This window comes from Sphaeramia orbicularis, chromosome 4, assembly GCF_902148855.1.
Source record: "Sphaeramia orbicularis chromosome 4, fSphaOr1.1, whole genome shotgun sequence".
Classification (NCBI taxonomy): domain Eukaryota; kingdom Metazoa; phylum Chordata; class Actinopteri; order Kurtiformes; family Apogonidae; genus Sphaeramia; species Sphaeramia orbicularis.
This window is the reverse complement of record NC_043960.1, coordinates 13,675,304-13,692,170: the sequence shown is the minus strand read 5'-3', so window position 1 is coordinate 13,692,170 and position 16,867 is coordinate 13,675,304. Positions and strand designations below refer to the sequence as shown.

The following is a 16,867-nucleotide window of genomic DNA, read 5'->3' as shown; positions in this document are numbered from 1 at the left end:
AACTTAACACATCATCTCACACTGTTCACATCCTCTCATTTGCTGCTGAAACTCTAACCACATGTCATATTATCATATCAGAGTCCATGGTTCTCATGCCATGCATCATCTAGAAATCTGATAAGACAGGGCATCACTGACACCCCTATAAATAATAGAACACAGTGACTTAGATTGGCACTACTGAGGCTTATAAATCATTGGAATCAAATTAGTTGTGAAACATTGTCAGTGATGATGAATGGTGTAAATTAATCACAGTAACTATAGTATTTAACTAACGAAAGATAACGCACACCACAAATTTTATGAAACGACTGACCGGAAATAAACATAATATGCGCGACATCAGAGAAGTACAGTAGGTGGAACCAACTAATTAGAGCTCATTGTGGGGCTGGGTAGAAATGGGATCTATTGACCTAAAAAGACAACCAAGGGGTGTATGCTCAAGCAAAAATAAATGCTGTTTTAAAATGCATAAATAATGGCTTTGATGCATTGGTGAGTGCCTGGGTAACATGGTTATCACCTGTCCAGAGAGGTTGTAGTTGAACCCCAGTTCCCTTGAGATGGTCCAATTTGCATGATCCTCCACAGCATTCATGTCTGGGTATTTGACTGGGCTACTGAAATGGTCAAACTCCAGCTCCAAACATGGGGTTTCCTGTGCAACAAAAATACATAGAATACAATCACACTGTATGAATCCGTTTCACCCACACAAACAACAAACAGTGTTACAATAACTAGAAAGGATAAAAACCTTATTGGGGTTAGATCCAGTGACTCCTATGGGATTGAGGAGATCTTCAAGGCCATGAGGGACAGGCCAAAGGTTCAGTGCCATCTGTTGGCCACCAGAGTGGAGTGTAGTCAAACAAATTGATATTACCCCATGCTAGTGGACAGTGCTCCTGTTCAGAGTCAGAAACAAAAAGAATCCCACTTGATTTAGTTTCAACGTAGGATGTCATGGAAATTAAGACACACACAACACATGATTTTTAGAGTTTCTGAAAGTTTCAACACTCACAATTCAAAATCCAGGTGCATGTTTTATGACTCTCATCAAACATGAGTACAATTGAATATTATGTTTTTTCCTTTTCTTTAAGGCACATGGTATGGCATATCTCAATTTATCAGTGTGAACTATTCAGATCTTTCCCAAAAAGATACTTGAAAGTGTCATCAAAGTTAATGTAACTGTGTAAAAGTTCAATCAGTTTTTAATATTACTGTGCAATTTTTTAACTGCATTACTCATAACAGTGCAACCCTGTGAGTCTCCCAAAAGCCTAGGGAAATGGTTGAGATAACATCTTGATATTCAGGATGAGTTTTCACTAAAGAGTAGCAATGAAACCAGGTGTGAAAGGGCAACATGGTGACATAGATAGAGTTACATGCAGACAGCTAGTCAAAATGCACCTATTTATAGTAAGCACTGGAACAAAAGGCTGGTGCAGAGAGGTGTTTATCTTTAATTCAGGTGGGCATGAAAGAGCATCCGCTAAACCTGACCTCAACCTCGCAAGGCACAGCAGGGGACGGGACTCACCCCAGGTGTCTGTTACAATATCCATGTCTGGCATTCATTGATACACTTCACCCACACACATATCTTTCTCTTACAGCTTTTCCACCACAGAGATAGAAGAAAAATCAATCAGTGTGGGTGTTTGTTACAAGTATCAGACCTCAAACACAGACACCGTCCGACAGTTTTACACATCACAGTCACTAAAGACTTACTTAAAGGCATGGAGACATCTTTTTTAGCAACTCTGTGATCATCAGCATGTTACTGTTTGATTAAATGCCCCTTTGTATTTCAAACAGCAATAGTATCTTTACTGTCTGAACTTCTGTTGAAAATGTTCATTAATTACGCTGTCAAAAAAAACCCTTTACACAATAGGTCATTGTATTATTTTGTTGTGGATCATGAATGGAAAGTCCCTACTGCTGATAGTGTTTCTGTTGATGTTTTCTGCCACCACTGTGCCCGTATCTGATTAGTAATTAAACAGAACCAAAGATGATACCACAGCTCCCATTTCACCTTGGACACATATACCCAGACAAACTGACACACTTGAGTAGTGTCAGTAGTTCAATACTGGCAATAGCAAACACACGTGCAAGCACGGCACACTGAATTGGTTTGGCATGACCGCGTTAAAATAAGGATATAGATATGCAGATGTCATGTAATGTAGCCAACTGAAACTTCCCACATAGTGGCAGGCATGAACAGCCACTCTGTATAAGCACATTATAGAAAGAAGTTGAGTTGGATAATCAGACAGTGATCAGAGCTCCTTCACATTTCAAAACATCATTTTTCCCCACACAAATTTTCTGACTTCTTGGTCGATTCATTTATTCATATTTGACCCTGGAGTAAAATAGCTATCGCATATATAATGAACGGTAATAAATGAATGTTACATTATGAATATGTATGCTATTGTAATAATTCCAGGAAAACTGTCGTTATGTACTGTAGCTCAAACTAATTAACAGGAAACAGTGGATGACATTTCAGGCATAGAGGCAGCTCTGTGTAGGAGTGCCATTTCAGTCACATGTCATATTCTTGCCATGTTTTTGACATCATCAGTTTCAATATGGCCAGAGCTCTCGCCAAGAGTAATAACTGCTCAGGCTACGTTGGCTCCAAATGTCAGAAAAACAATCTGCTTGCATGATCCATTTATTTTTACTCACTCTGAATTTTATGTTTTCGATAGCTTGCTTGCCATACTTTTACATTTTTCCATAGTTAATCAAATTGGGGAAATTATGAAAATCTAGTACAATACTGTGTAGGGAGAGTGATATTAAAGAGTGAACATGTATTCAATTTCTCTTTTTTTCTTCAAAATAACAAATATACCATATTTAGAATTCATCCATAAATGATAACTGGCTCTCAGCAGTTCTTTTGTCGTACCTCCTTGGCTCCCTTCCTACCCTTGACAGAGCAGATAGACAGACAGAGTCTGGCAGCGCGAGGGATGTCTGGGATGTACATGTCATAGGTGAGCCACTCATTCCACCTGTAGTGGAAGGAAGAAAGAAAAAAACATTTATGAACCAGAACAAGTGCATGAAAAACAACATTGAGAAGTGAAGTTACCGTCACCAAAAGTGAAATCCAACAGACTAGAGTAACTTAATTCTCTGACACCTGACAAACTGTTCTCAATTCCTAGGAAACCGAATCCCCAAAAACTTTACACAGTTATTACACACAGTTAAGGCTATACTTTTAAACACAATTTATTCCAGACAATTAAAATGAGCTAAAGTAAAAATGTTTTAGAGGAACACTTATTTCAATATGATGGACTTAACCAGGTTTTATCAAAACTCTACACCTTTTGCCTATCCTGATGTACAAGACAGCACGAGGGGTAAGGTTTAACAGTAATGCAATATAGCAGTTTAGTGTTACTAGCCAGTGCTAAACTGTTAACTTACCCTCCTGTCTTGGCCTGCTTTAAGTAAATTAGCAGTGTATACTGTCTGAAGAACTATTTTAGCTAAATAGAGTGAAAGTGAATGAAGAAGTAGTAGGAAAATAAATTAAGAGGTAATTAAAGAACCAAAGTGAACCAAAGGCTACTGTACCTGGATTAGAAACAGGGTACTCTTTGTGTGTTGACATTGTCACACATCTGTTCTCCTCCATGGTAAATGCCAGTCCTCACGTAAATCTATGAGCAAATAAAGCAAATATAACTAGACTATAGAATGAAATGACAGCAATAATGAAAAATTATGATAGATTTTCCCAGCAAATGAAAGACTGGCCTGCAGTGCATGATTTGTCAACCTTTAAAGCCCTGAAGGTAAACAGTCTGTACTCTCAAATTGCATGCAGTGTGGCAGTTCTGTCAAGAGTTGTTGCATTTAAAGAAATTATTCATGACAGCACACCAACATGAGCTTACAAAACCATTTTCCCTGAATAAAGGATTCTGTTCACATGAAACTTGGACAAGGACTGTTTGTTTCCACAGGAAGTGAAAGAGTTGGGTGATGGGACAGTGTGCACAGTTAGGAAAACACAGTCCTCCAAAACAGTTCCAAAGGAATCTTAGAGGCTCTGGAAATTTGGTTAAAACAGTAAAAATGCATATTAAGGTAAGGTTGAGTATCTCATTGAGTATCAAAAGTGTCCACACAACCTGACTGAAAATATGTATTAAAAAAATTAGAAAACTAATTGAAAAATGGTCAGTTCTGCAGTTTAGACCATTCTCAAGAAGTGTGGCAGATGATGTTTTGACTGACATCTCCCTGGCTCTGCCAATGTCAAACAATCTCTCATGAGAAGAGTCTCACACAGCAATAACACAAGGAACAGTTCAGCATTGTTTGGCCCTTAGTCATCCTATTCTGAAAATGGGATGAACCAGAGGCTGTTTCTTAAAAAAATATATCAATTTCAATTTTGCTAGTCATTTTAGGTTTGCTATAGATATATTATTCCTGAGCAGAACACTTTGCTTACACATGAAACTTTAACTGAGATTCCCCTATTAGCTTGTGCCCACTGAATTGGACATGAAAAGATGAAAACTTACAGAAACGATGACTTGTGAAATAGTAAAAGAAACAGAATTTTATAATAAGAATTTTTGTGCATTTTTGCAGCCAATGGAAGCCAATAAGAAAGAACTGTAATCAGCTGAATGCTAACCTGCAATTTCACCACTAGATGCAACAAAATATTCCACACCAAGGTCCAACCTTTAAATGACAATACTTCAATACTTTTCAAATAGTTAGAAAGCTATTATGAACTATATTTTCCAATGTCTTTAACCTACATTTAATATGCCAGATTTATATGAAATCACAGTTTTGTTAATGAATGTGTAAATTACAATAAATAGCACTTTTTTTTTTTAACTCTGACTCTGGACACTGTCCACACATGCAGCTGTAGAACAACGGACCTATTATTAATGGATGAATCAACTCAGACACTGGTATATTTCTATAGGCACCAGGAGCCCCCACCTTGTCTATGTCCCTTATGTTGACATTAACATAGGTGGCACAGAGGATTCGTATTCGCAGAGTCCCGTTGATGGTCCACAGCGACTTGGCAGCTGCCTCTCCATTCATATAGGATGTTGCTGTGGAGATGCGGCGGGAGTATGACGGCATGACAAAGTTATCTGTAGGCAACTGGGTGTACAGGCTGTCCTTAGCCATTAACATCAGGTTAGGCATCCTGCCCAGCATGATGCAACTGCGGATATACTGAAGGTAGAGACACACAAAGAATGACACAGAGGAGGTTGGTTAGAACGAAAGTCTACACAGACCTGCTAGAGTTACACTGTGCGTAAGTGTAACCAATGATCTCAGTTGGTCATTTCCTGCAGCTGCCAAGTGACTTTAGGGAAACAGTGACGTTGTAAGAAACTCCCATTCTAATTTGGCACATGGGGAGTTCTCCAGACTCTCACTATGAACTCAAATGGCATATAAGAGAATGGTTCCTGTGCTTTAGAAGAAGGGTTCAGCATAAACATAATAAATATTTTTAAAAATAGGACCAATGGCCCTGTAGCTTACCGGCCAAATTAAAAGCTTTGAGAAATGTATCCAGATGCCATTTCTTATCATCCAGTTATGTGTATTTATTATATTGCAGAAATAGCCCATGTTTTGGTCATATTCCAAGCAGATCTGTAAAAAATTCAAATTCCAACTTGATATCATTGATACTTACTGATTTATAGTATCAATCCACTTCCTATCTCTTATAATGGGAACATTTTTCAAAGTCGCACCAAATCCAGAATCAGATCCGGATCGAAAAAATTTCAATACCTTGTGTTGGCATGATTATAAAGAAGCTGTATGCCAAGTCTGAAGTCAATCAGAACTGGAGTTTCGGAAAAGAAGACGATTGAAAGTTTTTCCCCATTAGAGCCCATGTTAAATTTCCATAAGTTCCCAAATCCAGAAGAAGATCCTGATCAGCATGTGGCCATTATGTTTGGTCATCTCCCCATCAGGGCTGGACTGTAGAAATTTACACTTGATATCATCTATATTTACTGAGTTATTGCATGGATCCACTACCTATCTCTTATAATGGGGAAATTTTCAAAGTCGCCACCAAATCCAGAATCAGATACGGATCCAAATAATTTCACTAACTTGTGTTGACATCATCATAAAGAAGCTGTATGCCAAGTTTGAAGTCAATCGGAATTGTAGTTTCAGAGAAGACGAAGATTGAAATTTTTGTTATGGACGACAGACGCCACCCCTGGACGCCGCCATGACGACAATAGCTTACGGCCCTGTCAGCCGGTAAGCTAAAAACTATATTACCGTGTCTTCCAAAAATGAGCATGTATGATAAACGCATTGCAAAAGACTCTATGAAATACAATAGATTACAAAAACATTATTTACTTGCATTTACCATTATTATTATTATCATTATTATTATTATTATTTGCATTTATTGTCATTAAAGATCACTTCTAATGAGTAAAATAAGCTAGGCAGCTAAACAATGTCCTCAACTAGCATGACATATCTACAAACTAATGTACAAATGTGCACAAACAAAACACAAAATGACACATATTTCACTTTCAAAATGATACCTCTGAAAACCTCTTTTTTGGACATGAAGGATTTTTTGACTTGTTCCAAAACTGAAAATGCTTTTGGAAATTTCTGTCCAATTTTTCATTTTTGAGCATTCATTACAGAGAATTTCCACCATAAACACACTCATGTCTCTCCTCAGCATTTACAGTGGTTCTGAAACATTCAGAAGTGTGTATTTTTTGGGGATTTCAAGTTTATTTCAGAAGAGTGATTCACTTTGTTGTAACGTAAAGAGTTTCCTCCAGGAAGATTTAATCAATCAGCTTTCACTTTAAGAGTAAAAAGATGACAGGAAAAGCCACTTTTTGTGTCAAAAAGAGGCACCAAACCAAGTCATCCTGGAAAGATGGAACAGGTTTGTCATTTCACTTGTCCACCCACAGATTGGGGAGTGAAGATGATCTACAACTGTACTTGATAAGCGTTAACCACTGTTTTTTTGCATATGCACTTTAATGCTCAATCATGAATCAAGACAGAATCAGTCGAAAAACCTACATATAAAAATGGCATTTCATATCTCTAGAGCCATTTCAGTCTGTAATTTCCACTGCAATTCCTGTTTATACATATTTTCATGTATGTTTCTTACCTTATACTGGCTGATGGGGTACTTTTCCAGCAGGTACTCATCACAGCCACAAACTTTGAGGATGTATTTACCCTGATATTCTTGAACACACATTTTTAGCTGCTCTGGAGACAGCAGCATGCTGCGTGTCTTCTTGCGAATGGCCTCTGCAATCACCTATTGGAAAGAAATGCATTAAGACAGTCTACATTAGAGGTCATAAAGCAGTTCATCCCATTACTAGCTCTGTGTGTGCCTGCATTTAAGTGGACAGTGTTTATTGCAGTGCATAGATCTATAATGATCTACAAATTAACATGATACACAGTAAGGTTTTTAGTCACTGTACATTTTCACCTCACCTGTTCAGGTACACAATCATGGTTGATCTTCAGTGTATATTTCTGTTTATCATTGTTTGGAGAGACAATCACCCATATCACAACAATGATCTGACCTACAAAACCAGACACAGAAGAGCATACAAATAAGGAGGTGGAGAAAAACAATCAATAAATCAAATTCTGCCCAGAAGCATCTCAGAAACAATAACTTTAATTATTGAAAGGTCTGTTCTTATTGAGCACGCTGTTTATTTTCTAGGTATTGTTTCCAGACAAAAGCTTCACACTAGTAGCACATCAATCAATTCATTGATTGCCTGAATCACTGTTGTAGTACCTATCCGTTTTAAAGGCTGGGTGACTAATGTTAATGCAGTATTGACGGCAGCCTCAAATGTTTACAGCCTGCTGGTTGACCTTCTGTTGTCTCTGAGTGCTTTATTTGTGATTTCCCAGTGAATTGACATAAACTGGATTAGACAAACAAATAAACCTAAAAAAGACATTTCTATTACCTACAATATCAAAGCATCTAGTTTTTCTTTTCCAGTGTTTGTACACATTTTTCAAGGTCAAATTTAAGCACTTTTCAAGCACTTCTAAGGGTCGTTTTTAAACTTTTCCAGCACAGCACCTTATCACTGACATAAAACACATATCTACAGAAATACATATAATCATATAAAGGATTCTGTTGGGTTTCTGTAAATTGGCTTAGAGTCTGGTTTCGATCAACTCGATATGAAAAGTGCCATGAGGTAACTTTTGTTACAATTTGGCGCTATATAAATAAAATTTGATTGATTAATTGATTGAATCATGATTATTTTTTTCACTTTTATAACAATGACTTACATTGTATTATGCTACAAACATCTAAAATTATGTTTCATAATAGCAAAAAGTTTAGAAATTAAAGGAGAACACAAAGTTTTATCCAGAAAGAGGGAAGCCACTTGGCGTTCTTCGGGCACACTTGCACCGAGACAAAGATTAAGAGAAAAATTTACCTGGGGAGCACCCGATAATTTTCTTTTTTGACATAAAGTTTTATTTTCCAAAATGTATCACCTCTCTGTAAGTAGCTTTGGCATGACATCTAACCTGGCAGAGTTAATATTAAAAATAAATAAATAAATCACATCACAGAATTATAATTGCAAGCATTTTCAAGTACTTTTCAGACCTTGAAAACACAACATTGAAATTCAAGCACTTTCAAAGATTTCAAGCACACCTACAAACCCTGTTTTCACTGTGTTTTCTCAGACTGTTGCCTACCTTTATCTAGTTTGCTGTAGATGTGTTTGGGTAATTCTTGTGTCGATTCTACATTGGGTGGGTAAACATACAATGCTCTACTGTGGGGACCGCTGGCATCTCTCAACTCCACAGAGTCACAAACATTCAGGATGTTTCTCCTAAAGTCTTGAACCTCGGATCCTTCACCAGGTCAAATTCACACACTGGCATACCAATGGCAAAACCTAAAAAACACAAAAAGAGAGAAGGTTTGGCTCAATCATTCAATTAAGATAGGACTGAAATTAGTCCTGTATGATCCTTGGAAAACATAACCTAGTATGTCTCATAGTTATGTCTACTGAAATGCAAATACTGTCACTAAGTTTTTTCATCAACTCTTAACAAAATTCAGAGAAGTTACAGCCATGATAAAAACACAGCTTGACCACAGAGAACAATGCTATCAAAAAATGGCGAGAGTTTTGTTGTTCATTTTGAATTTATGTACACAGCGCTACAAAATTATTGCATTACAGCAATAATATAAAAAATTGTCAAGAAAACTTAGTACAATTAACCAGCTAGTAAATTATTTATAAACTCACATGCACTACAATTTAGACATTTGGTAAACGTTACACATTAAATAAATTAAAAATTTTAAAAAGTAAAGAAATAAGATGTTTTCGTAAGATGCTGTCCGAGTATATATTAATATTATACTGATATTAATATTATACTTAATATTACTGAGTTTATATCGAATATTTGCAATGCATAATCTTATTGGATCTACTCCAGTAACTGATTTGAAAAAGGCAGTAATAAGTCAGGATTTCACCTTTACAGTCAGTTGTATACATTTTCTTCCTTCTACAGATTTTTCTCAGTCAACAAAATCTGCACCACTAATGTAAATCAAGACATAACCTCTCACCAATTTCTCTGTTGAGGATCTTTTCCTCTCTGTTGCCAACTGGTTCAATGACTTTAAGGAAGGGCTGGAAGAGTCGCAGGTCACACAGCCTCCGGGTCTCATCATAAAACTCCTCTCGCTCTGCTTCCTGCAGGCAGGGAAAAAAACAGTTGCTGACTTTATAATATTCTACTTATTCTTTCGTCTCTCCAGAGGCACTGAATTAATGTTATGGAAAAGTTTGGTGCTTTTTTCAGCCCATAGCAGTAAAATCTCAGATGTGTTCAACCGTGTTCAAAGGCAGCCATGTGGAAATCTTGTACTCACAACAAAGTGCAGTAAAAGATCTCCTGAATTATTTTTGACTCAATGATTTGGACAACCTGCAAACTAGAAATTCAAAGGGACAGTTCGTACCTGTGTAACACTGACAAAGATGTAGGATGTCTCCTCCTGTAGGAGATGATGGAGAGGATATTTCCTGGCTTCCTTGAACAGCTCATGTTTGATGGTGATTAGTGTGGCTTCACGGAGACACTCCAGAGTCAGGATCATGCCATTGGGAAGCCAGTCCACCAGGATCCTGCAAGGACACTCACTCATTACACAACAGTAAAGACAAAACTAACCAAGGAGCAATGGCCTAGAAGGTTGGAGGGATCCTGAGACCTAAGGGTCTGTCTGACATGGCAGCCCACCCTCCTAGTTTGCAGTGTGTGGTGTTCCCGCATGTTCAGCTGGTGATGGGTTAAATGCAGAGGGTCTTTCACTGTGTGTAATGCATTCCCATAGCTAAAAAATACACTGACAAATAAAGATACCTATAAGTAAAACCTTATTATGTAAACTCCATTTAAAGTTAGTTTTTACATACCTAAATTTTTGTAGTTTTACAGTTATTATCGCTTAAATGAAGATATATTACATTTGGTTAATGCTTAGAACTGTAATTTTGTTTAGATGTATCGTATGCAAAAATACTAAATAATACTCAAAGCAGAGATAGAACTTTAATTAATGTAGCTTAACATGTTATACAAAGAGCTTCTGAAACATTTGTCTTTGTCTTTTTAAAGACGTATTCTATGATATGTATGATTAAAAATATGCAAAAAGGTGATGTAACTCATGAAAAATTACATTTAACTACCAAAATTAAGTCAATTTTATTCAAAGAGAATTTACATGTTATACCTGGGGGCATCAGGTGGATGCCCCATAGCTCCCCTGAGGACGGCCTGGGAGGCATCTTCCTTTCTATCTCCCAGCTCACTCACAGATTAGCTGCAGAGCACAACCTGGAAGGTAACAACACTTTCAGTCAAGTTCTGATTATCATAACAAAAAAGCCATGTACGACCTGTTCAAGCTGGTCTATGTCTTTTTAAAGTTGTCCTATCCTACAAGTTCTGTTGGAGTTCTTGACCTGAGATCCTTGTTTTTCCTTCTCTTTGAACAATGGAATTAGATGAAGTTGTGCCACGACATTCTACATTGTTTCTGTTCAAACAATATTAGTGGTAATTTTAACAACATGAGTAGGTTTCTAAATTAAAAAAATAATAATAATCACATAGTGCTTATGATGCTTAACAACGTAGCCTATTATGTGCTGTATGCTGGGTAGTAGCTGCATTGTGTTTTATTTTAATACAATACAGACTAAGATACTGATGAAGCAGGAAACTTCTTTAATGTGCATGCGTAATCATGTATATCGTTGCTGTCGGGCAGAAACCTCTTATGTCCAATATGGTTATTTTTCAGGAAACTGGAAAAAACAATGTATATTCTAATGAAATGAATGGAGTTAAGAGATATAGTCACAAGCCGTTTTCGACACTTAGTTTTCATTGGTTAAGTATTCACAGTCTTCACAGGCCAATGTGAAGACCTACCAAGAGAATCATTTTACAAAAAAAAAAAAAAAAAAGACCAAGAATGGACTTAGGAGGTTTCTGCCCGACTGCAACAATATGAACTATTTGGCAAAAAACAGATCGGCAATAAAACAATAATGACAATGTATGCAACACAGTTTTCCTCAATATCAATAACAAATGCTTGATGTAACTGCAATGTTTCGAAAACACGTGAAAGCCTGGTCCATAACATGGATGTCCAGTGCCATTAGAATGACTCGTCTGATTAAACCACAAAGAGGAAGAAGATATATCGGCTGATTGTTCTATGTCAGTTGTGTGAAATGTTCTGCTGTTAGGCAAATGTCCATGTTCTGATGTTAAGAATAATTCACAGGCACACACACACACACACACACACACACACACACTACACGCACACTCACAAACACACCTGTAAATAGCCCTCTGTTTGCACCCGTCTTTGTTTTGCCTAATGTCCCATGTCTTATGAACTTTTTTTTTTTGTGGTCTGTTTGTCACTAAATAAATAAAAGTTGAAAAAAAGAAGAACAAGAATTCACAGGCACAGTTAACAATCCGATTTCTTCAACTTCCACACACGTGCAAAAACCAGCCCTTCAAGTAAAAGAAATATGGATTTGAAATTATCATGATAATTATCTAGAGCCATATTATCGCGATTGCCCAGACTATAATTGAAATAGAGTTTGTATCAGAGTTTAAATAATTAGTAGCTGGTATCACCAAATTTACTTTAATTACTTAATAGTGTATGTATGTCTTCAGGTAAAAAAAAATCTTTACATGATGCCTGTCCTCAAAAAAGTAAATGCATGTCTGTGCATGTGCAGTTACCAACCTGGCTGAACGGCATTTCTACCTGTACTGTTGAGGGGGGTTCAAAGCAACATGGAGATGGTTTACATTTCACCCATGTACTTACAACTAAAAGGAAAGCAATAACTTTATTAGAATGTGCATAAGTGACGGGGTGCAGAAAGTCTTGTAATGTTTTTAAAGAACCCTAAGATAAAGCTGAAACTGACTCGACAAAACATTCATTACTTTTTCATTTGTATTTTCTACGCCACCCTAACATTTTCATACAGAGATGGTAGGAAAAATACATTTAATCCACTCAGGAAATAATGTCTCCATGGTACCACAATCTTATTTGTCATACTGAACTTATTGGCCCCAATTTCCAGTTGAGGTCAAATCATATCATTTTTCTAGTGCTTGCATCACTGGTGCTGAGCAATCTCCCTACCCTTTGAACATGTAAGAGAAAGAAAGGCTCCATTGCATTGACAGATGAAGGATAAAATGTGTTTAATGGAAGGTCTGTATAAGCTATTTTGACCCCTTTTTAAGCTCATTCCCATCCAAAGCTTTCCCACTCCAAATTAGTCACATGACCCAACACCCTGTGCCCAAACTCCTCCTCTCATTCATCTCTTCAGCCACTTTCACAATGAATGAAATTTTAGTTCTACGATCCATTTGAAATCCAATTAAATTCTTACATGGCTATTTTTAGTCACACCAAACAGCATGTGTATGTCTTTTTTTCCGAAACTTCCACTCATTATAAGAGATATCATTTCTCTTGGGAGTACAATTTCCCACTAAGTAAAAGTAACCAAGGCACAGCGCTCGCTTGCTGCAACACATTCATGATTAGCTCATTCAACCTTCTGTCACTGAGTGCTGGGAAATAGGAGGGTCCTTGGGGACCACAGTGACACAACTATTTTCAACAGACTGCTCAGGTCCAGCAATCAACACAAAAACAACAGTGACTCAACTGCTCATTGTGACACATCATGGTAAATGTGTGTTTTTGTGGCAAAATTACAACACAATGCATCATTTTCAACATAAGCCAGTTTACAACAATAAACAGGTCTTGTAACTAAAAATAAGATTATGAGAAAATAATAATAATAATCATTTTAGTGCTCATCATGAATTCAATATCCATCATTGGTGACTTTTATTGTGCTTTGTAGAACATCATAAAGACATAAATGGTTCAATTGTGGATTCAATTTTGTTTAGATTAGTTCTATTATCTGTCTGAAGGACATAACTGGAATATTATTAATTAGCCTAATATTAAAATAATTTACGATCAAATGTAATATCTTATTGTATGAAACTCGCACTGCACCATATACAAACTCTCAACTGAAATACCAACATTCACAAACTCAATAAAAACCTGGGTTCCAAACAGTACTGTTTGAAGTGTCTCTGATCAGTTAAGGTGGAAAACAATGATGTACCAATCCCTCAATTTATTAACTAGAAGGCCAATAATACTAGGATCGTGATATGTTTAAATCTCATTTCTGGCCTTTAGATAACTTTAGTTGATAACTAATCTCTTCCAGACTATGCAAATATCTTCATTCTTTCCGCATCTATGATAAAAGCACACAGTTATATCTGTTTGCCCAAATGCCAAACAACAAGTGCAAATGTTAAAGCCTTTTAGCTGAGATTAGGAACTGGAAAGTCATCTTTCCTACAACAGGGCCAGGAAAATAACACAACAAAGCTACATGTTTACAGGTTTGACTCAGCCAGCTTAGACACTCCTGAGTACAATCTGTGAAAACTCTGCTGAAACTTACACTAAAACCATATTGCAAGGATTGAATAATTTATTTTTTCCAGGGCTGTTACTGATGTCACTTACTTGCAGCAAAAATGAAAAATTCTGACATAAATTGTTGATATAACATAGGCCTACACCATCACAAAAATTCCCTGAAATGCAATTAAGATGACTGTAAAATCTAATAAATTTCAGTTATCCCACTGAACTGAAGAAATTATGAATAGGTCAAACACAATAATATTCTGTCTTTTTTCTATGTTAGTGTCAGTCATGACGCGCAAACTACCGTGTGTGGACTACAGACAGAGGCAAAGTGGCCGAATATTGGATCTTGTCATCAGCCATGCCTGTTAAGCTTATTACGTTTAGTAAGTGACAATTACTATAGGGCTAGAAGTAGTTAGGTATCCAGCGAGGAGAGGAAGCAGCAGAAGCAGAAGCAGCAGCAGCAGCAGCCAGCAGCAGCAGCAGCCAGCAGCTGAGAAACAGAAAATAACTGTGCACCTTTATCTTCCCTATTGTCCCAGACCAGGAAATGGCAGCATGACGCACAAGGAGTATCAAAAATTTTAAGAGAGCATTGCAACTCATGTGAAATAATGGACAATAATTGGCTGTTTAACCCGGTGATTAAAACATTAGTCTAAGATTTCATTTTCAAAATTTGAGGAACTGCAAAGGTAATGAGGAAGAACAGGGAGCTTTCATTCACAAAGAAAAACAGGTTTGAATTTGTACAAAAACAACCTAAAGTACTAAAAGCCTGAGTTAGAACAAACCACCCATTGAGCACTTCTGCGATCAGTGACCCTGATCAGGATGCAGATACACACTTTAGGACAAAAGAGGAAGCTTCCTCACAACACAGGATGTGGGGAGTGGGGAAACATTGGCTTAGGCACAAGCTCACTTTGAATACTGGAACACAAATGGCTGCAAAGGCCAGCAATGCAGATCCCAAGATCATACATATGCTGGATCTGCACAACACATACACTCATAGTACACAACGCATAATACATATGTGGTTAACAGAAGGTTTTACCAGTTGTACCACATTACACAACAGTGTGGTTGAAATAAAATCCTTTGATCGATTTCAGTTTCATTTTCTCCATTAAACAACCACAGCAATTTCAACTATCTCCAAGAAGAAAGACGATAACAAATGTGGTAACATGTTTGGCTAAACAGTCACAGAGGACGTGTGAATCAGATGGTAGGAGAGGAATTTGTGAAGCATACCTAAGAGAGCAGCCCTCCTATTTTGATGATGGGACAGTTCCACCCTTCATGTTTCAATCCATCTTCACGCTGTCACTGAAATATGTGTTGGGAGGAAAGGAAATTAAAACAACAACAACACACAGTCTGCATCTGTTGCAGTTCGAGTGAATCACACTGGCTAATAACAACAGGCTAGCTAAGTATAGGCGGTTGGGAATGACAGCTCAGAGATGACAGCTATAAAATACTCAATGGCCGCTTTAAAGACACTGAAAAAGAATAATGATACAGCTTAGGCAATTACTCAACAATCATTTATATTCTGTGTCATCACAGACATCTTACACATTTATAAATTGGTTCACGCTAGCTAGCTGTCTTGTACACTAGCTAACGGCTAAGGGTGAGCCTGTCTGTCATCCCCTTATTGATACAGATGAAAATAATATTAACAACATTCAAGACAAGCTATTGGTGTGGGGATGTAAAATAACAGCTAACCTTTCATAGTGTGCGTCGACACAGCCAAATGTTTAAGGGTGATGGTCCTCTCCTCTCCTCCTCGGCTAATCCCAGTTAGCTAGCCTCTCCAGCTAGCCAACCCCTTCGGTTCCCAGCGGCCGGTTGGTGGCTACCGGCGCCGGCCGAAGCAGGATGTTATCTGTCGTCTGTCAGCCTCAGTGCCAGCTATCCGTAACAGAAGCCGTTACTCCACGTCCACAGTAAATCCCTGTTGTGCCGTATGGTTATATACTGTTCCCTTACGCAAAATGAAGACAGAGCCGCATGTCCAGTCGAAGGGGCTCAACCTGAGGATGTTCTGAGCAGCTGAGCTTCATGTCGACTGGACAAGCTGTCTGATGCGACAAAGCAGCCACGCTGTCTGTCTGTCTGTCTGTCTGGGCCCTCCTCCCTTCCTCCGACACAAACACAGACACACTGTAGTAAACCAAACACATATTCAACCAGCACATCAACTACATTTAACCGCAGCTTATTGGCAGATCAGCTACATTTATATTTACGCAGTACTAGTAGTAAAGTGGACAGTGTGAATTCAACTGTAACATTCTGGACCATGGAAAGAAAGGACTTATATTTTTACTTCCCCGTTGCATCTTTACTCTAACTGAACCCCATCATTCATACTGCAACTATAATTTAATATTTTACCAGAAAGCATTTTTTGACATATGACTGATGCTGTTTGTTGCATCATTTAACGCCTACATGGAATGAGATGACATGAGATAAAATGAGATTAATTTCAAGATTAAAGATTCAAGATCTTCTTTGTAATGGTATGGAGGGTGAAATGCAAAAACTGTCCACAATGCCATGCAATAAAATTTGTAACACCTACAAAGACTTACTCTTAAGGATTGAAGTCAC

General features: G+C 37.5%; 1 pseudogene; it reads right to left on the bottom strand.

Annotated features, from left to right (window-relative positions):
* The window catches only part of LOC115418055 (phosphatidylinositol 4,5-bisphosphate 3-kinase catalytic subunit alpha isoform-like), a 28,215-nt pseudogene extending 11,858 nt beyond the window's left edge, over nt 1-16,357 (bottom strand).
* Nucleotides 16,358-16,867: the final 510 nt, after the last annotated feature.